At 44.8% G+C, this 21,661-nt stretch overlaps 2 non-coding genes across 2 annotated transcripts; both read left to right on the top strand.

Moving 5' to 3' along the window:
* The first annotated feature begins 2,300 nt into the window (after positions 1–2,300).
* On the top strand, positions 2,301–2,465 carry LOC148825063 (U1 spliceosomal RNA). Its single transcript, XR_016092995.1, has one exon. It is a non-coding gene; the product is annotated as a U1 spliceosomal RNA (small nuclear RNA).
* Positions 2,466–16,055: 13,590 nt separating this feature from the next.
* trnal-caa (transfer RNA leucine (anticodon CAA)) lies at positions 16,056–16,166 on the top strand. Its single transcript has 2 exons — positions 16,056–16,093; positions 16,128–16,166. It is a non-coding gene; the product is annotated as a tRNA-Leu (tRNA).
* Positions 16,167–21,661: the final 5,495 nt, after the last annotated feature.

Below are 21,661 nucleotides of genomic sequence, written 5' to 3'. Positions count from 1 at the left end.
AAAAGCAGCAGTTCCTGACTCGCTACTTGAAGCTGTGTGTGGCGGGGGCTCCGTGCCCCCCGAGCGGGACTGAAGGATCGTTCGTGTGCAACTCTTTGGAAAGGAGCTTCTTTCCAAATCGCATTGCGTGCCTGGATGTTGGCGAATGTGCTCCCTTGTGTTGGCTTGTCCCGCACTGGAGGAGGACAAACAAACTGCACGGAGGAGCACAAGGCAAGTCTTCACAAAACAAAAACCTCCAGTGCACAGCACTTTGAAAACATTTCTGGGCTGTCGCGTGTTTATTTCAGCACATAAAGCGCACCAGTCCAACACGTCGGCCGGGCACGCGGTGCCTCCCCCCTCTTGTGGCCTTGCAGCATCAGAGCAAGAGGCTCCTTCTCGCTGCCTTTCCGCTGTGTTGCAGAGCCCCGAGAGGGAACCCGGAGTGCACACGTTGAGGGGGGCGGGGGCTGCCTTTGCGCTCTACCCCCGGTCTCTTGCGCGAGTACTAAATCTCACGGCGCCAGCCAGCGGCCAGGAGACAAGTACAATATCGCGGGACAGGGGGGCCTTGTCATTGATTGTTACATATGAGACGGGGATTAGAAGGAGACCCCGACTGATTGGTAAAGGGGAACACTAACACCAGAGTGACACCCTCGGTGTCTCTTTTTGAGAGACGCCCTGGGATTTCTTAATGGCCAAGGAGGGTCGGGACCTCGGTTTTACGCCTCCCCCGAAGGACGGCGCCTGTTTGTGCAGCAGAGTGTCGCCATCAGGATGCTGGGGCATAAGAAAGCCACACAGACCGCAGGGTGAGCGCTCCCTACTGGTCCCAGTCACACCTGTTGCAGGAGCAGCAGCAACCTGAGCTTTTCCGGGGGGAATCTCCCATCCGGGTGCCGGCTAGGCTCACACCTGCTGGGCTGCCGTGGGTGAGCCCAGTCGAGAGTCGCAGGGTGAGATCTAGTCACCGGGGAGAAACGATACAAGCGAAGGATTACTCGGCTCCCAGCACTTGAAAAGACCGACAAATGACTCGTTCCCGCTGGAGCTGAATGTACCTGCATGTGTCGAGTCGTCTTCTTCCCCCGCCCCGCTGTGTTTGCTGTATTGTCTTTGAAGCCGGCCCCCGAGATGAGACGGGCTGTTCCTGTGCCCCAATTAACACTTTACAGGTGCCATTCTCCGGCATCGTGGCCATTGTCGGTGGTCACACGCGATAAGATAAGGTGGAGGAGAGCGGGGCATGCCCAGTGCCAGACATTCAAGGAGGGGGCTGTGCAAGGTGAGGTGAGGTGCGACACGCCGGAGCCCCGACGCTGCTAATGCGGAGCACTTGTTGAACTGGCATTGAAAGGACGTGTGCGCACGGAGCGAGCCTTCCCTGCGGCGGAGCGTGGAAACTTTCTCCCCGCGCTGCAGGAGTTGTGTGCGCTGCAGCGGTGCCAAGAGAACAGCACAGAAGGCAGCAGGCTCTGGAGAGCGGGTAAGAGACGGAGCCTTGTGGGCAGGCGAGCAGGCCCGTTTTTTGGAAATTGCTGAAAAGGCTCTGGTGTTTGTTCGGCGTGTGGCAGGCGCACGACGCGAGCTTGCGTAGCGATCTGCCGGTCTGGTGTTATGCAAATGAGGCCGAATTGCGTCCCGGGACATGCTGCGAATGCGCAATGGCGACTGCAGATGTGTAGGAAACGGCGCGCTCGTTTTCTCGTTTTGCCCACACTTTTGAGTGTTAGTGTGGCGTGTGAGTGTGCGAAAGAGTGGGCCCAGCAGGAGGCGGTGGCGTGCGGGGCGAGGAGCTGGCCTAGGCTTCGCGATTTGTGCTGTGGGTGCGGGTCGCTTGCAGGGGCTTGTACAGCTCATACTTACCTGGTAGGGGAGATACCTTGATCAAGAAGGAGGTTCACCCATGTCAAACTTCCTCCTGACGTGTTTGACAGGATCTGGGCCGTGGTGAACAGTGGGAAAGACGCCCTGTGGAGAGTGAGGAACATGGGGCTGTTCAAAGGCATCGAGGTCCCAGTCAAGGCAGCAGGTAGCCTGGCCCTGTTCATCATCCGAGAGAACTATTACCTCAGAGATCTGTGGAGAGAAGGGAGGGAGGAAGCAGAAAATCTGTGGGAAATAGAGAGCATAGGTCAATATCTCAAGAAACTGTGAAAAACATTATCATGTTTAAGTAAAGAATGTGATTTGCACCAGGAAAAAAGAAATTGTTGCTATGTAACTGGTACCGTGTCAAAATGTAATGAGATGTGATCATATATACTGTTTTAAGTATGTATATTAATGTAAAGCTTTCTAATTTGTGATGTCCTGTATTTTTTTTGTGAAAAGAAAATAAAGTTCTTAAAAATCGGTTCACCCAGGGCGAGGCTCGACCATTGCACTCCGGCTGTGCTGACCCCTGCAAATTCCCCAAATGTGGGAATCTTGACTGCTTAATTTCTGGTAGTGGGGGATTGAGTTCGCGCTCTCCCCCGATGTTCTTCGTCTAATATCAGATACAGAAGAGTTACGACACCACGAATTACGTGCTTGCGATAGGGTCCCAGTTCGAAAGGAGTCGATGACGCTGCTAGTTCTCTGTTTCTTTCATGACCAAAAACTGTCTCGAACCCCTATGCCAACGACATTTGAGGAGCTTATTGACCGTATAGGTGGTGGATCCGGCGATGGAACGAGGTGGAGGCAGAAGAGGTTGTAGTCTGGATAGGGGTGACCTGAGGTAAGGTTTGAGAAGGGAGACATGAACGGTGGGGTGAATGCGAAGAGTCGGGGGGAGAGCCAAGCAGTAAGTGACAGGGGTGATCTGAGAAAAAATGCTGAAATTTCATCCGGACCTGGACAATTTTAGCAAATCGAACGAACCTTGGGGAATAAACTTTTTATCCTTCCAGAGACGCATCTGGAGAATTCACAGCAGTCTGACATCAGTAAGTGATCTTTTTGTTGCAGAGAAATGGGAGGCTGGTGAGGGTGTTCTCATGCGGGTTTGATGAGTCTGGGACTCATATAAAGAACTTATCTCTACACAGACGTGTGGTTTTTGCTCAGCGGAGTAGTTAATGTGATAAGGTTCTAAGTAAGGCACCGATCGGTAAAAATGGGGAATGAAAATTCAAAGACGAAAATGGGACCGAGCAGTCCAGCAAAAGTACATGTATGACAAATTCAGAGAAGCAGGAATAGGTGTAAACGATTATAGTCTGGGTTAGAGTCCCGGCAGAATAAAAAAATGTTTATGTTCATGAACTGGTAATAGGTGTAAGGGAACTTGCACATAATTTATATATGATAATTAGGTGCCCATAACTATGAAGGATCTTTTTAAGTGGTCAGAATGGACAGGGGAAAGTGGAATTAGGAAAAGAAGTTTCCTGAAGATGAGATGACAGGGATAAAATAGAAATGTTAAGGGAAAACAGAGAATGAGAAGAAAGGAAAGAAAGTGAATTGGAAAACTTATGTCAGGGAAAGAGGAATCACAGAAATGATAGGAAGCTTAAAAAAAGACTAGTCTTGAAACTAAAGAACAGCAAGCTGCAGCTAAAGTCATGACCATGCGTACTAAAAAGAAAAAGTCTCCACCAAAATTAGAAAGCGGTCCGGAGCCAAAGGCTTTTTACTTGTTCGTGAAATGCCAGTGTGCACTTTTACAGGTCCAGAAGGAACTCCAGCATATGTACATTGACCTTGGTCTCCTAGTGAATTATTTGCATTAGTCAAGTCTTTTCCTAAATTGCCTGATGATCGTAAAGAATTTAAAAGAAAGGCAAGCCTTGTTCTTGATTGTCTTAAGCCTAATTACAGTGACATAACCTTGTTGCTAGATCATATTGTTCCATATTGTAAGGTTTACAACGTCCTCTAAAAAGGAGGAGGCAGATTGGCGGATACATGACCCAAATGATGAAGAAGTATCCATCTAAATTAAACCACACGGACATGGAGAGGAAAAGTTAGGCGGCCGCTTCTAAAAAGAGGTAAGGACTCCTCTTTTCTAAAAAGTCGCTTGTCCTCTCCATGTTGCTGTGGTGGGTTCAGGGTTTTTCTGAAGCTGAAGCGAGTCCAACAGAAAAATGAGTTTATGGTGTATGTGTTTGTAGATGCCTGTTTTGTGAAGGTGGGGTAGAAAAAGAGGGATTGCTGAAGGAATAGTGTCTCGCACTGCCCGTGCGAAAAAATCCAGGTGTTGCATCCTGGTACACGACTGCAGTACGGCTGAAGGTAGTAACTAGAACTGTACTCGCAGAAGAGCCGAAAATGGTAACTCGATTCAACTGTGTGTTTAAAGCCAGGATTTGGAACCTGGTCCGTGTTCCCGTATTGTGATTGTTCATCAGTTTGTCTCGACTGGGGGATTCCGCGGGGCGCGTGGGAATCGTGAAAATGGTTTGGTGTGAAGGAAAAAAAATTAGATTAATGCAAAGTGAAACTTAAAAAGAAATATGGACTGTCAGACGGAATTTAGGCTGAACAGGAATGTAGAAAAGTGTATGAACATTTGGATAAAAATAAACAATATTTAGAGGAATATTTGAGAATTCAACAGAATATCATAGATGAGACGCAAAAATCCCTGATGGAAAAGCTAAAAGCAATGGCTGAACGAAACGAAGTTATATATGCAGAAAAAGAAACTGCAAAAGAAGAAATAGAATGCCTTAAGAGACATCTCTCGTTGGCTCACTGGGCTGGGTCCCTGCTGAGTAACGCGGGAGTCCCAGGTTTGAGCCCCGGACGGTGCGGGGCTGATCTAATGCGGCAAGGGCGCCCGCCTGAGCCCCTGTTGCATTACATTGGTGTCAGCAGTGGGATAAGAGAGAATCTGGGAGAAGGGTGGGAATTAGTGTGGAGATCTTTGAAAGAGCATTACCCACCGAAAACTGATTAGAGAAAAGTAACAGCATGTCAGCAGAAGGAAGTGAGGATGTTTCAGATTTTACAGAAAGGTTTATAGCTTTATGGATAGTATACTCGGGGTTAGCTGATGAGAAGGAAGTGAATGAAGATACTTCCACAGTAATAAAACAAATTTAATTGAGTGGGTTAAAACCTGATGTTGCCAAGAATGTACAACTATGCTTTCCTGATATTACGGACAGCGGAGACAGATTTGATTTAATAACTCGCGAAGCATGCATGCAGAAGTGTGAGCGCTGCAAATGGGAGGTAAAAAGACTCCCAAGGAGGAGAGAAAGAAGCCGCCAGTTTGTCGCAATTATTGTGCGACTTTAATATTATACCAAGATATAAGACCCCTTCAAGAAAACAATGAGGACTGGGATAAATCTCCCGATTGGGCATATCCAGATGGGGGGTGAGTTAACTAGCCCTGGGGGAAAGGGGGGCAAGACCCCAAAGACAAAACTACTAATAAGCTGGTGTGCAGTTACTAAAAAAAAGGGTGTTTTTTGGAGAAATTGTAAGAAAGAGGCTTGATTTCACAATTAAAGAACATGTCAGAAGCAGAAACGAGAGCCGTGCTAGAACTAATAAATTTAATCTAGTAAGCCCCTTTGTAGCCTTCATAAGTTTATCTCAGGTTTAAAATAAAAGTGAAATAATCTTACATTGTGCAGTAACTGGGGGACACAGGAGCACAGCTGTCCTGTTTTTAGACTAAAACAGCATAAAGATGTGATATAAAGTTTTCTAACGGGTAACAGTAGGCTACAGGAGAAGGGGGGCAAGGGTTGTGTTTAAAACAAATAAAAGCTGTCACAGTATGCTTGGGAAAAGATGTACAGTTTCAACTACTGATGTGGGTGGGGGACACCCCAGACCTATTGGGCTGGGATGCCCTGCAGCATTTATAAGGAATTAGTGTATGAAATAGCATTTATGTGAACTATCTCAATAGAGTTATGTGATATTGTGATTGTTTTACCTAATGAGGGAATCCATAAGGCCGGGCTACTCCAAGTATTAGATCTTCAGACGGGAAAAAAGGGGTATAAAACCAACTACATGATAAAGCCAGGGTGAATTCGAGGATGGGAATTCCTTCTCAGAACGAGCTCGTCTGGTGACGTATTAGCTTAAGGAGGGTAGTGCAGTCCAAAGACAAAATTGCCTTGACCCCAGCAGCAGAAACCATTTTTAATGTTTTGAAACAAGCTTTCTTGCAGGCACTGGCCCTGGACTGGATTCCCTCAGACGGATCATCTGTATGTAATCTGTATGTAAGTGAAATAAATGGGTTGTGAGCCATTGTGCTGGTGCAGGAGCATGGAGATAGGCATTGTCTGGCGGGTTATTATTATTCAGGACCCCTCGATGCGGTGGCCAAGGGGCCGTGTTTATGTGTTGTGCAGGCTACCTGCCTGGCTGTATAAACTGTGAATAATCTGGTGTAGAACTAGCAGACTGAATGAAAAGATTTAATTGAAACTTGTAAATATGCTAAATGGAAAATTGTAGCAATTTATATAGACTGTATATATACATTTGGTGTATGCCACAATTTTGGATGGCAGTGAAGGAATAGGGATTTCCCCAACATGGCAGGGACTCCAGTTAAGAATGCTGGGTTTGTCTCTGAACTGTTAGAAGCTTTGCAGCTACTGACTGAAGTAGCTGTGGTAAAGTGTAAATCACATAATAAAGAAATGTTTCCAGTAACTCGAGGGAACAACTTTGCAGATGTAGCTGTCAGGTGCGCAGTCCTGGTAGAACAGGAATCTGAGACCCCTGTGAAACCTCTGTTGGTGAAAAGGGGACAGCTACAGGATATTCAGGCTGAGGCCCTGTAAAGCAGAGAAAAGGACATGGTTAGAAAAGAGTGTGGTGCTGCCAGCACACTGGACGCCCTGCATGCCCTCACAGCCTAATGCCCTTTGTAGCTCGACAAATGCACTCTGTCGGACACCTGGGTTTGAGTCAAATGGTGTGCCGGTTACCCAAACCTGGGTGGGGACCATGTTTGAAGCAGTAGCCACTTATGTGGTATCTCAATGTGATGCTTATCAAAGGAACTCAACTACAGTTCAGGTGCAGGTGCTACAGCTCAAAAGGCCTGCTCCTGAGAAACCTTTCATGCAGTAGCAAATGTTTACAATTTACAATTGTAAAGGGAAACCTTGGCTCTTATAATCCCAGTGGGTTGCTGTCACTGCCTCTGTGTCTACCAAACACTTTATGATGGAGATAAGCCCTCGGTGGGCACTGCCCTACCGCTTGTATTATGATCAAGGGACAGGCTGTGGCTGCATTATTCGGGGTGAGATGGACTGAGATCACCCTCAGTCTGCTGGAACAGTGGAATGAAGGAACAGAAGTCTAAAAGATCGACTAGACATCAGACTGAAGGAACGCCATGGGATGTGGGCTGGATCAAACAGAACTGTGTAATAGAGCCTGTTTGATATCATCACAGGCCAATCAACGAAACTTCCTGGAGGGACGAATTTGGCTAATGGATTGTTGAATTTGCTAATTCTCTGTTGTAGTATTGTAGGTTGTTAATTGAAGTGGTGCACGGGGCTGGTGAACAGGTGCTGGACGCTTGGAGACCTCCAGTAGAGGGAAGACATGACCTGGTACCTGGCGAGTGGGTGTGGGTGAGGAAGATATACCCTGCCAGATGTTGCAACCCTGCTGGGTAGGACCATATCAAGTGCAACTGACTACCGACTCTGCCATCTGAGTGACAGGATGAGATCGTTGGATCTACGCATTGCGCTGACACCGAACCACTGCACCAGAGACTGAGTGAACATTAATTATTATATTGTCACTGTTTCTGTGTTTGTTGAGCTTCCTGAGGGGGGCGACAGTGTACCTGTTAAGTCTAAGGAGTTTTACTTTGATAAATGGGGATATGGAATCAATACTTTATCAGTCAGCCACAAATAATAATCAGAGCTCATGTTGGGATTGTATTGCTATAAAAGATGCTCATGGGAGTAATCCCCTTTGATAGAGGTGATTATTTAGGTTTATTGGCATGGGTAAATAGCCCTGCTTTTAGTCTGAGTGTAACTCAGATATATTAGAATGGAAATAACTGTATGCTCCTCGCTATAATCACAGTTTTAGGCCATTCTCTATTAGGGTGATAGACAGCTGTTTAGGTGACCAAAGACTAAACAGTACTTGTATTCTAGACAATTATTGGCAAATGAATGACTTAGCAAAGCACATCTATGATGAAGAAAAATATATATCATAATTATAATCCAGATGATTGGGACTGATGTGCATAGCCTTTTTCCTTTTTATGTGGAAGCCTGTCACCACCCAGAAAGAGGAAGAATCTAAACGCGAAGCCTCTTTGTATACAAACTGGCTGAATGAAACTGATAATGAGGGGGATATGAGTAATTTGTGGTATAAACTTATAAATCATACTGTAAAGTTAAAGAAATTTAATGCATCTTGTTATGTATGTGCTTTAATGCCTCATTCTACAGCCTCACCCATTTCTCTCCTGGTTAGAATCACTGTTTGGGCCAGGGGGAATGTTTTTCTTTAAGTTACTAACACCGATTATAGGGGCTGTGATACTTGTCTTCCTGTTTTTGTGTTGCTGTACGAAATATATTATTCCAATGCTTTGAAATATGGTAATGAATATGTTTGCGCATCAGTATGTTCTGATAAGAACGCAAGAATCCGAAGTATGGGAGCCTCCTGGGAGTCCGTATGAAGAATCTAACTTTTAATCATTTTCAAGAATAAAAAGGAGGGAATTGAAGTGGAAATCTAATAAGTAAATTGATTCTTAAAATGTAGAGAGCTTTGCAAAAAATATATTGGTGCTTTTAGATAATGTATTTCAAGGATGTAATTGCTGTGCTACAGTACATGCAGAATTTTAGAAAACAGTGCGTCAACAAAGTACACTGTTTAGGTTACTTTAGAAGACAATGTACCAAAACAATATATGCTGTCTGGGTCGTTAGAATTAGCTGAAAGTAACTGATTAGCTTTGAATAACAAATCTAGTGCTTCTTCTCTCGCTCTATGATGTAATCTGTTTTGTCTTAGGGAAAGGGGAAGTTTTTGAAGGGACAAAGCACTGAGCTTTTTTACAGCGCAACGTCTTATAAAAACCCTGTACTGCTTGTAACAAATTGAGTCTCTGGTTGCACTTTGCGAAGTGGCAGCAGGGCTCCCAATATTGCAATATTGAAATAAAGACCTTACTCAGGTGAGAACTCTCTCTTGTGGCTTCCTTGATAGTTATATTTCCATGACAGTTTACTTTGCAGATTAATACGTTACAAAACGTACCCGTGTGGAGCAGTACGAGAACGAGCACGAGTCCCTGAAATAAGCGCTTTTAAGGGTTTTACACGAATCATCAGACTATAGAAGCCAGGAGGATCAGACTCCTGATCTTGGAGGTTAATTTGTTCAAAAAAATTTCCACCCAGCTCTCACCCAGTTCCATAGGCAGTCTGATTATTTATCTGTACAACTGTTACATGACTTCATCTAATTGTAACTTTATAAAACAGTGAGAGAAATTTATAAGTGAGACACTTGTGAGAGCAGTAATCCCAGGGCTGGTGTGGGATCACGCACAGACAGGTCTTCTGTGTGATCTGAGTTCCACTGCTCAGAGCTACAGACTGGTCAACTAGTCACTATTGTAAACACAACCATCGGACCATTGGCTACTAATGATCAATATACTGACCAGAGTGTCACTGCTGATAATTCAACACTCACATGTGTTATAAAACATTTTTAAAATATGTTTGGAGGCTGACATACAGTAAAGACAGTAATACTGAAGGGCTGGCGGTCCTGAAAAGGGTAAATAGAAGCTTCTTGCTTCTGACCTGAAACAGAGCCCAAAGCTGACAGATCAGTGAGTCTTGAGCCCAGTTCACAAAGAGGAGAACCAGGAGCTCTGCTCTGTCTCTAAGAGGCTGTGAGGAAGGAGAAAAGGGGGAGATGTGACCTGAGTCCAGGCTGTTCTGTCTGATATTATTCATGTAGCAGCACTGATTGTCTGAATGTCCTCTGGTTCTGGATTGTCAGGATAAAGAGAAGGATGGAGATTAGCTTCTGTCTGAGTGTGAGTCTGACTGAGAAGAGAATAATGATTTTTTATTCTGCCTCTGAGAATTTTTTTCTTTGCCAAGTGGTGTTACATCCCCTTCAGAAACTCTGCACAGACTGCCAGAGAGAGGAGGAGAAAGAGATGGACAGATACGAGCACACGCAGTGAGAGAGACATACGTCTTGATTTACTTTGAAGCAAGTGCTCATTTCCTTTCTGTAACAAGTTGTTTCTGAACTTCAAGGAATTCAGTCAACTTCTGAAAGATAAAATACAAATCTTGCTTATCAGGACAGAAGAAATACTGCAAGAAAATGCCAGTGATATTTTCTCCTTTTAACGGAAAGTGGAGAAAAACAACGGCAGTGCATCTCCGTCGGCTTGATTTAGCTAAATACAAATATTCACTTCCTTCACGTGTGAATGGTGAAAAGCAATGGGAATGTGTCTCTGTGCAGCCGTTAAACAAAGGGCTGGTGGTTCAGATTGTTCCGATGTGAACATAATCTCTGCTAAAAGCTGATGGGATTTCTTCGCAAAACCTTAACCCTCTTGAACGTTGCAGTAAATGTGTGTGTTTTACTCGTGTGGAACTACAACAAGTAAACAATTAAGTACCTAAGTCAATGTCCAAGAAAACCATTTTCACCTGTGGAATCGTATCTTCAACTGACACTCGGGAGAATTCATTTATACATCTGTTGTATCCTTAGCAAAAATATTTTGATATTAGAACACAGAATTGTTGGAGAATTTGACAATCCTTGACGAACATTATTAAATGAGCACTGTACAAACATACGTTGATATTTTGTATAGATAATACTTTATTAATCCCGTAGGGAATTGATGACAATTTCCCTACGGGAAATTGGTATATGGTATATGTACCTTAATTGTAATATATATTGTAATATATATATATAAACATAATTGCTTTGATATGGATGTTCATTTGAATGATTTGAGAAAACTATCAAGGATCTCAGAGCATCCAAAAATACATTTGGGCATCTGCATATTTGTAAAAATTAAAGAGTACCGTAAGTGTGAAGTTTGCACACACGAGAGAAAAAATCAGTTTTAATCATTAAACTGATGTTGTGCTTATCAATCGCATCTAGCAGAGGATGGTTTCAATCCATCAACCTCTGGGTTATGGGTTATGGATTCAACACAACTGCTTATGCACCTGAGATGAAAAGCTGAAAAGTGAAAATGATGAAAAGTGGGATTCAAACCCAGCTCAATTATTTGGAAGGCACCTGTACCACCTACTCACTTCTAAGAAGCACCTGCACACTTTCGCAATCCTTTCCCTCACCTACAAAGATATGAAGACACAGATGGCCAATTGAAACTAATATGATTCACTCAAGGCTCCACTCTTTTTAATTAATGTTAGCTGTGATAAGGTGTCGTTTCTGTCTCTTAAAGTTTAAGAGTCTGCTCCTTTCTTCCTGGTATCGAAATAACATGCTCCATCTTTGTTTACAAACACCACTAAAAATACATTATTCAGCTCTAACGCCTGTGTGCATTGACAAGGCATCTCAAAAGGACATATTAAATAAGAACACGATCCTTCCTATTACCATTCCTGTGATTGGAGTGTTGTTTCGCTCTTTTACGTTCTTCTACAATATTTACAGACTGGGCTTTATCACTGGAGTTGTACAGAACAAGTGTACATCGGTCCATGAAAATCATCAGTACTGCTGTTTTTCTACACAAATTTTAATCAAGAGCACTTAAAAGGTACAAAAAGCTTTCAAAGAAAACAGAATTGAAAGATAGTGTGTAAGGAGGTAGAAAAAAGCAACCCCCAGTCGAAGAATCAACCACTGTCGCCTGTGTGACTGGATATAAAAATAACTGATTCGTTTTTGCCCAGTCTCTGGAAGCTTCGATGCGATTATTTTCCTTCTTATTTCTTCATTCCTATGGATTTACTCTGTAGTAGAGGAAACGCGAAAGTGGGAAATTGCAGGCATTCTTCCTGAGTGGTGGATTGTGATCAGAGAGCTTATGCACATCTTTAAATCAGTTCCGATTATTGCTCAGTGGTAGAGCGCATGCTTCGCATGTATGAGGTCCCGGGTTTAATCCCCGGCATCTCCAGGTGCTTTATATGTGCTCATATCACAATCTTCTGTTGAGTGAGAACTCTTTGCTCGTGTTCATGGAGAGCCAGGTTTACACAATCAATTAAATTAAGACACATTCGAAGTGCTACAGTGTTTCTCTGCTTTTTCAATTATACCTCCAAAACATTTAGTTCTGTTAAATACTAAATGATTTGAACTAATTTAACGTCATATTCGGGAAATCCAGAGAACGTCGTCACACTTGTCGTGGCTGCTGCAGAAAACACCTGTTGAATCTCACTCGGGATTTCTTGAGAGATCATTCAGCGAGCGAGTCGTAATTAGGAGATAATTTGGTAGAACTCAGGATTTTTTTCCTTGGTGGCAACGCGCTTCCGCAATAAATCATAGACTCTGCTTTCAAAATAGCTGCACCAGGCACTCGGACACAGATCAACACGGATTTAAAATTCAGGAATATGAATGGTCAACTGCTTCCAGTTGGGGTTTTTACATTTCGTATTTAGTGATTTTTGTATCAGTCTTTTAAAAATTCATTAAAATGCTAACCATATGTAAAATAAAAACAACAGCACCGACAAATGCTGGGGAGACGGGTAGTTTTTTTTTTGTAATCAGATTCCAATGTCGAATACTGTGTGTGAGAGCTTACTGAACGTAACTTTCCTTTTCTTATATTTTCTGACGACTATTCCAAAGGCACCCTGTCAACTCCTAATACTCCTACACTGACCAGACTAATTGAAATGGTCTGATTCAGAGCCTGTGCGGTTCGTGCTAATTAGTACAACGCCAGTACTGAACCCTCAGCACCGTACTGACTACTGCGCACAAGTTCAGCTGCTCTCCATCTTTGTTACGCACGGTATTTGCATTGCTATGGAGCTCAAAGCAGGAGCTGATCTCCAGACAGTAGTGTTAAATTGTCTGCAGCCTCATGCAAGTTTCGACAATTTATCCAACGCGTTTTCTATAGCTTCAGGGGCAGTTCATTTATATAAAGGAAGGTAAACCGTTATAACGCAATCCGAACCGGGCAGGAGTTGAACCTACAATCTCTTGGTGAAAAGGTATTACATCACTGGCCCTGGTCTTATTACTCCATTGCACCATAGTGAACTCAGCGACACTATTAGTAATACATTGCCCCCAGTCCAAAATTTCAAAGTAAAAAAAAACACGTTTTCTACACTTTTGTCTGTTTAAAAATATGAAGACAAAGGGTTTGTGTGTGGCGCTAAAATTCTGCTTCATTTTGAATGCAAATAAAAACAATTTTCTTCCAATAAATCATACATTTTGTTCCATCCTTCTTACTATACTTCTCTCTTGTAGTAGTAAAGCATTTTGATTGAAACCGAACAATACATTAAAGTTTTCATCTTTACACTTATACTTACGCTGCTACACGTCCGGACCCCCGCTGAACGATCACCCATCAATAACATTTGAACTCTGCGATATAGGCTCCTGCGCTCCGGATCATGTGTGAGAGACACTGAAATAGTCGTGTGAAAGTGGATTTTGCACTTGCGCTAGTGCTGTAGTGGTATCCTACAGACGCCCATACAAATCCACCACATGTTGGAAGCTCTGGAAGGCAACGTAAAATATTGCTCTGCCCGTTGGTTGATGAGGTATGCACGCTATATTTCAATTTAAATATACATTGAACCTATCAAAAAATCGATTTTGAGTCAAAATCGATTAATGTAAAAATTGATAAAGGTAATGCTTGTTTCAGGGCTATAGCTACTTTTTTTAAGAAGTCTATCGCGATTGTGAAAATTAGATAAGGTGTACCAGCGGGTCTTCATATCGCCAGCTTCAGTCTCGCCTGTAGCTGCGAGAAGGTTAGAAGCGCACATGTGATCTGTCTTTCGTCAAAAGCATTGCTGGAGCAGTAGAACGCAGAGCACTATCCAGCAGCTGTAGATGGTGCTCGTGGAAGAACTAATTCCGTTTTTAGCACAGGGAGTGAGAATGAGCTCAGTTCGGCTCCCAGCAGAATCCGTTCTGGTTTGGTCACTGTCAGACTGTTTGGATCACAACGTGAAAAAACGATCACTCTCATCGTGTGAATTCAACTAGAGGAAGGGAAGATCTCATGTTTAAAAAAAATCAGGACTGAAGATAACGGGAACTGAATCCGGGGCTTCACGCTTATCAAATTATAAAATAATAATTATTAAAATATCAGGTTGTTTTATGCAGCATTTTGTGCACAGTACGTCGTATTTATCTAACAAAAGAACAACAGCCTACCTCAAGGAAGGCTTTACACGCAGTCTGGGGTATTTTCCCCTTTTACATTTTTGCGATTTTATATCGAACCTGTTATACTCCCAAAAGTGCACAGTAGCTTGTACTGTGTGTCCTGTTTTCCTTTGCAAGCATTTGTTTAAAAAATAAGTTCACAATACGATAAAAACAGAGAAAGCACAAACTTAAAAATATAACGATTCAAAACCAAAACCAAATCATTAAGTACCTAACTTTTGAAAATACTTTTTATCTACAAAAAACTTGACATTTGCATCTATTTTTGAATTACAAAGCAGACAGAGCAGTCCCTGAATTCAAAGAACAGATTAGTTAAAATCCCTTCCACCACTTTAGATTGATCTCGGTCAGAACAAGACCATCAGACGTGAGGAGAATTCGGAACAGGAGCCTCTGCTTCGTCGTTTATTGAGCTTCTGATCAACGTCTGAGTGAAAATTATTTATTGTCTTTGATTAAGGTACACAAAAGGCACCTTCCTACGAGCCAGAGTCAAACCAGCGACCTAAGGATACAACGCTGTTTCCACAACAGTCCTCCGCTCTATCAACTAAGCTATCGAAGGGATGACAGGAGTTGTTTCTTCACACATACTGCCCAATGTAGTGTTATGTTTCGGGTGATTTAAATCCCAGTTTAACATCAAGTTTCCAACTCGTTTCCTTAGTCTTGTTTACCTTGAATTTAAGACACGAACCAGGATTCTACTGTATAAACGTCCAGGAATATTACACAATGTTTGATGGGGCATCAATCACTCCAGGCGGAAATTGACTTATTTTTTTCTAGAGGGATCATATTAAACCTTTCATTTGGATCGAGAAGAGGATCACCATAAGACACAAAACATACCTGTCTTTTTTCTTAAAATCGAAGAATTCTTGAATTTAAGACTACAACGAACTCAGCCCGCAGCTTTCTACTTGTTGAAAAGAAAAAAAGTGAAATCATGTAATGAGCGAAATGTCTTTTTCATGGGAAAAACTAGTACGAGCAAATGTAAAGTTAGAGCAGCGCTCAATAAAAACGATCAGAAACCGAAAGCGCTTCTTATGCGGATCAGTATATTCCGATGCCGGTGGTTCTGCAGAAGAAATAAGAAAAGCCGAACTCAAAGCACTGTGTTGCCATTACGGCTACTCTGGCTGCAGCTGTTTTAAGATCTACTCAGCGGCACAGAAAGTTGTAGGAGGTCAGACTGGTTTGCGCTGTCTGAAAAACAGTATGCGAATTTAAGCTTATTTAAATAAGATTATTTACAATATAATACATGCTCCAAAAGCGTTAATCCTGCAGTGGCTGCTATTTGAAACGCCTTCATAAATGACGTGTAATAGAGATTTATGCAGCTGGCTTCTATGCTTCACAGTATGTTGCAATCAGGAAAATAAACCTATAAGAAATGTACAATACAAGGTCTGTTCCCAAACGTGAAAGCTGTATTACACTGATGTCGGTCTTTTTGAAATAATCCAGATTGTAAAAACGACTGCGCCCTAGCAGATCAAAATATTACAAGAAGGCTGTAAAGCACACTCTGAATCGATCCGAATATTTAATTTCCCGGTCCGTTTAGGCTACAACAGGCAATTTTACGTTTATCCAGCAAAGCATTTCTCAGTTTAGTGAACTACTGGTGCTTTTAAGATACCTAAGCGTAGCTCGTCAGGATGGCCGAGCAGTCTAAGGCGCCAGACTCAAGGACTCCTATCTTTCCATTACTTGGGTGTTCTGCTCTCTGAATAGAGGCGTGGGTTCAAATCCCACTCCTGACAAATAATACCTTTTCTCTGTCCTGCATTTTCCCGTCTTGTTGCGCTCGCTGACAATGACTGGAAGAGGAAAACAGATAAACCGGTTTGCGGGCACAAGATGGGCAGGGAAATGCTTCGTGAACACTTCAATGTGATCAGCAGAAAGTCAAATAGCCTTCGATTCTCCCTTACGTTCAGGCTGCCTGTAATCGAGTAAAGATTTACTGCAAAGTATGTATTCAAATGTGAAAGACCGAAATATAAAGCCAGAAGAAGATTTATTAAAACATATCTGTTTTCCTTGCGGTTTATCTTTTATTAATTAAATGTGGCATTGTGAAATCAACCTGTAGCCCTACGGAATGCAGTCACTCTCCCAGTGACAGCGGCAGGAGCAGAGAGATTATATCAGAGCTCGAACAGAGAGTTCGGAAATCGAGGGAAATTGATTTACAGAACATTTTATTAAACTTTCCTATCTGCTCGGCCTTACTGAAGTATTTTAGCTTTTTTTTGTCTATTTCTGTACTTTACAGTTGTAAACTTAAACTTGTCTGTTTAGCCAGGGAAGAGAGATATAAGCGCTATCCCCCACAGTAACCGCCGATTCCAATAACCTTAACTAAAGCAGTACGTTTCAGTTTCTGCTCGAGACAGCAGTTTTCTGAACTGTAAATCTCCAACAGTGGCTGGAGACGGTGTGTGTCCGGGTTCAGCAGCTATACAATTCGCGTGTCCTCCCTCCTTTATTACCTTCATACAAGGTAATAAAGAGCAAACTCCCGGAATATTTCGGTGAACAGGTAGTGGGTCTTTCTTTCCGAGATCATAGGCAGAAAAAATAAACACGCTGAAATAAATTTCCTAAAATCCAATGAAGTCCAGCCACCTTCAGGTACGATTCTGATGTATCTGAATAGTTTTGGCACATATTTGCAATGCTAATCTATTGTGCTCTGCACGCATGGGTTCGAATCCCACTCCCGTCGGTTTGAGCCTTTGTGTTCTGTTTCTAAGTCGGGTTTGCGGTCTTTTGCTACCGTAGGAGAGCAGCAATATTTCTAGCGTTGGCTGAACATGGCTTAGTAGCTGACAGACAATAGTCTCTTAATATTTAGGCTAAATTTATGTTTTGTACTGCTTTCCTATCAATATGGCGCCGTGAGTGCGGCAGCCTGTTGCAGCAGCTCCAATTAGTTTGTGATTTGTGTGTCCTTTTTGTTGTTACTACCGGTAGTTACATTAGTTTTAGGTTGGGATATCGTTTACTTTCGTTTTTGTTTCTGTGTTTTTTTTTCTCTCAGAGTCACGACGGTCTCTGAGCAACTTTTTAAATCGGCGTGTACTACGGGCAAACCGGGATCCTTTGTTTACACCAGAAACCAGCTCTTCATGTTACGGAAGCTGGCAGTGTTCTCGGGTGAGCGATTGGAGATCCCCAGAGAACCAATTCAACGGAGTAGAGGCTGTAGATCCAGAGCAACGTATCGGGCTAAAAAAAGGAACAAAACCTTCTTTACCCTCCATCATAATGGGGAATGTACTGTAACGCTTACGGCCGTCAGGTACTGTGTAAGAGCCGGCGTACCAGAGCAGGTGACGTCACCGCCCTTCCCTATGATAGCAGGACTACAGCTACTGGGCTGGGGAGAGATCTCTCTTTAGCTCACGGGGCTGGGTCGCTGCAGAGAGACGCGGAAGTCCCGGGTTCGAGCCCCGGACGGTGTGGGGCCGACCTGATGCGGCAAGGGCGCCCGCCTGAGCCCCCGTTGCGTTACATTGGTGTCAGAAGTGGGATGGGATAGCCCTTCGCCGGGGACGGCGATTTAAGCGGGGGAGAGTGTAACGCTTACGGCCGTCAGGTACTGTGTAAGAGCCGGCGTACCAGAGCAGGTGACGTCACCGCCCTTCCCTATGATAGCAGGACTACAGCTACTGGGCTGGGGAGAGATCTCTCTTTAGCTCACGGGGCTGGGTCGCTGCAGAGAGACGCGGAAGTCCCGGGTTCGAGCCCCGGACGGTGTGGGGCCGACCTGATGCGGCAAGGGCGCCCGCCTGAGCCCCCGTTGCGTTACATTGGTGTCAGAAGTGGGATGGGATAGCCCTTCGCCGGGGACGGCGATTTAAGCGGGGGAGAGTGTAACGCTTACGGCCGTCAGGTACTGTGTAAGAGCCGGCGTACCAGAGCAGGTGACGTCACCGCCCTTCCCTATGATAGCAGGACTACAGCTACTGGGCTGGATAGAGATCTCTCTTTAGCTCACGGTGCTGGGTCGCTGCAGAGAGACGCGGAAGTCCCGGGTTCGAGCCACCTATACTTTGGGCCGACCTGATGCGGCAAGGGCGCCCGCCTGAGCCCCCGTTGCGTTACATTGGTGTCAGAAGCGGGGTGGGATAGCCCTTCGCCGGGGACGGCGATTTAAGCGGGGGAGAGTGTAACGCTTACGGCCGTCAGGTACTGTGTAAGAGCCGGCGTACCAGAGCAGGTGACGTCACCGCCCTTCCCTATGATAGCAGGACTACAGCTACTGGGCTGGGGAGAGATCTCTCTTTAGCTCACGGGGCTGGGTCGCTGCAGAGAGACGCGGAAGTCCCGGGTTCGAGCCCCGGACGGTGTGGGGCCGACCTGATGCGGCAAGGGCGCCCGCCTGAGCCCCCGTTGCGTTACAGTACGATCTCTTGCCAACAAGATGGAGGAGCTAGCGGCGCTGACGAGGAGCCAGTGGGAATATCGTGAGTCCTCTATTATGTGCTTCACAGAGACTTGGTTGAATGAACTGGTTCCCGACGCTAACACTACAATAGAGGGTTTTCAGATAGTGCGTGCGGATCGGAAAATCAAGGAGAGCGGTAAAAAGAGAGGAGGAGGGCTAGCAGTGTTTGTAAGTAACAGATGGTGTAACTGTAATCATATAACTGTAAAAGAACAGCTCTGCACCCCGGACATTGAGCTACTAGCAGTTAGCCTGCGGCCATATTACCTACCTAGGGAGCTCACGCAGGTTGTTGTTGTGCTGGTATATGTCCCGCCCTCTGCCGACGCAGCCTCAGCGTGTGACGTCATACACACTGTTACAGCCGGACTACAGACTCGTCACCCACAAGCCATGTTCTTGATAACTGGCGATTTTAATCATGTTTCGCTCTCCTCTACCCTGCCTACTTTTAGTCAGTTTGTTAAATGCCCTTCTAGAGATAACAAGACTTTGGACTTGCTGTATGCTAATGTCAAGAATGCCTACAGCTCCACATCACTCCCCCCCCCCCCCCCTTGGCAGATCTAACCACAACCTTGTTCACCTCCTATCTCTGTACAAGCCTCTTGTACTACAGCAACCAGTAACCACCAGGACAGTGAAGAGATGGTCAGCTGAGGCTAATGATGCACTGATGGACTGTTTTGAAACAACGGACTGGGAGATACTCTGTGAGCCTTATGGAGATGACATTGATGGTCTTACCCACTGCATCACTGACTACATAAACTTCTGTGTTGACAGTGCAGTGCCCACCAGGAAAGTGCGCTGCTTCTCCAATAATAAACCCTGGGTTACCAGTGATCTGAAGGCCATCCTAAATAGGAAAAAGAGGGCTTTCCAGGCAGGTGACAAGGAGGAGCTGAAGCGAGCATAGAGCATAGAAAGAGCTGAAGGTGAGAGTTAGGGAGAGCAAGGTGGCTTGTGGGAGAAAAATGGAGGACAGGCTGAGGGAGAGCAATGTGAGAGAAGTGTGGAATGGCATGAGGAAGATCTCCGGATACAAGTTGTCCGGCGGCCAACAGAGTGAGGGAGGCCTGGAGAGGGCCAATGAGATGAATCTTTTCTTCAACAGATTCGATACAGGGTCCACTGTCCATTCACCTCACAGGCCTTCACCCCAGACACCCTCTTCATGTCCTCAGTCACCCCATCATGTGATCCCACCTACTCCTACTCCTACTCCATCTTCCCCTGCCCTCCTCGGCCTATCCATCACAGCTGACCAGGTCAGAAGGCAGTTGAGGAGACTCCATGCAGGGAAGGCAGCGGGTCCTGACGGTGTCAGCTCCAGGGTGCTAAAGATCTGTGCGGACCAACTGGGTTCAGTGCTGCAGTACATCTTCAACCTCAGCCTGAGATTAGAAAAGGTTCTGATGCTCTGGAAGACATCTTGCCTGGTGCCAGTACGCAAAAAGGGGCACCCTAAAGTCTTGAATGACTACAGACCAGTGGCACATACATCACACCTAATGAAAACTTTGGAAAGGCTTGTACTGGACCACCTCAGAACCCTGGTGAGTACAGCACTGGACCCCCTGCAGTTCGCCTATCGGTTACACCTGGGAGTGGAGGATGCAGTCATCTATCTGCTACACAGAGCTAACTCTCACCTGGAGAAGACGGGGAGCATTGTGAGAGTTATGTTCTTTGACTTCTCCAGTGCCTTTAACACCATCCATCCACCTTTACTGAGAGATAAGCTAAGGGCGGCGCAGGTGGACACTCCCCTGCTGTCCTGGATTATAGACTATCTGACCTGCAGGCCACAGTATGTACGGCTACAGAGCTGTGTGTCCGAACAGATTGTTAGCAGTACTGGGGCTCCACAGGGGACTGTGCTTGCTCCATTCCTGTTCACCTTTTACACCTCTGACTTCAGGTACAACTCTGAGACATGTCATCTGCAGAAGTTTTTGGATGACTCTGCAATTGTGGGGTGTATTAGAGAGGGGAGGGAGGAGGAATATAGGAGCTTGATTACCAATTTTGTGGAGTGGCGTCATCTTAACCATCTCCAGCTTAACACCAGCAAGACCAAAGAAATGATTTTTGACTTTCAAAGGAATAAGTCTCCGCTGAACCCTGTTTCCATCCAGGGTGAGGACATAGAGGGCGTACATTCCTACAAGTACTTATGGGTACACCTGGATGATAAGCTGGAGTGGTCTGGTAACACTGATGCCCTGTACAAGAAAGGTCAGAGCCAACTCTATTTTCTTAGGAGACTCAGGTCCTTTGGTGTGTGTGGAACACTGCTACACATTTTTTATGAATCAGTGGTGGCGGCGGCCATCTTCTACGCTGTGGTGTGCTGGGGCAGCAGCATCATGACAAAAGATGCAAATAGGCTCAATAAACTCGTCAAGAAGGCTGGCACTGTGCTGGGGATGAGCCTTGACCCCATGGAGGTGGTGGCTGAGAAGAGAATGTTGAGCAAGCTCACAGCCATCATGAACAACACCTCTCATCCGCTTCATGGGACTGTTACTGGGCAGCAGAGCACATTTAGCAATAGACTGCTCCAGCTACGGTGTTCAAGGGAACGTTTCCGCAGGTCTTTCCTCCCGGCGGCTGTCAGGGTGCATAACGCTGCCCTAGGCTAGGACTGTTAGCCCTTCATTTGCTCCTCTATGGACAGCATGTTTACTCCATTGTACTTTTTGGGCAATCAGTCTGTATAAACCTATGCACATTTTTTATTTGCACATATTTTATTGTTTTTACAGCGACTATGATCAGCACATTTTGCACACACCT

Source organism: Atractosteus spatula, chromosome 10, assembly GCF_055471065.1.
Source record: "Atractosteus spatula isolate fAtrSpa1 chromosome 10, fAtrSpa1.hap1, whole genome shotgun sequence".
Classification (NCBI taxonomy): Eukaryota; Metazoa; Chordata; class Actinopteri; order Semionotiformes; family Lepisosteidae; genus Atractosteus; species Atractosteus spatula.
This window is presented reverse-complemented; position numbering and strand designations above follow the sequence as displayed.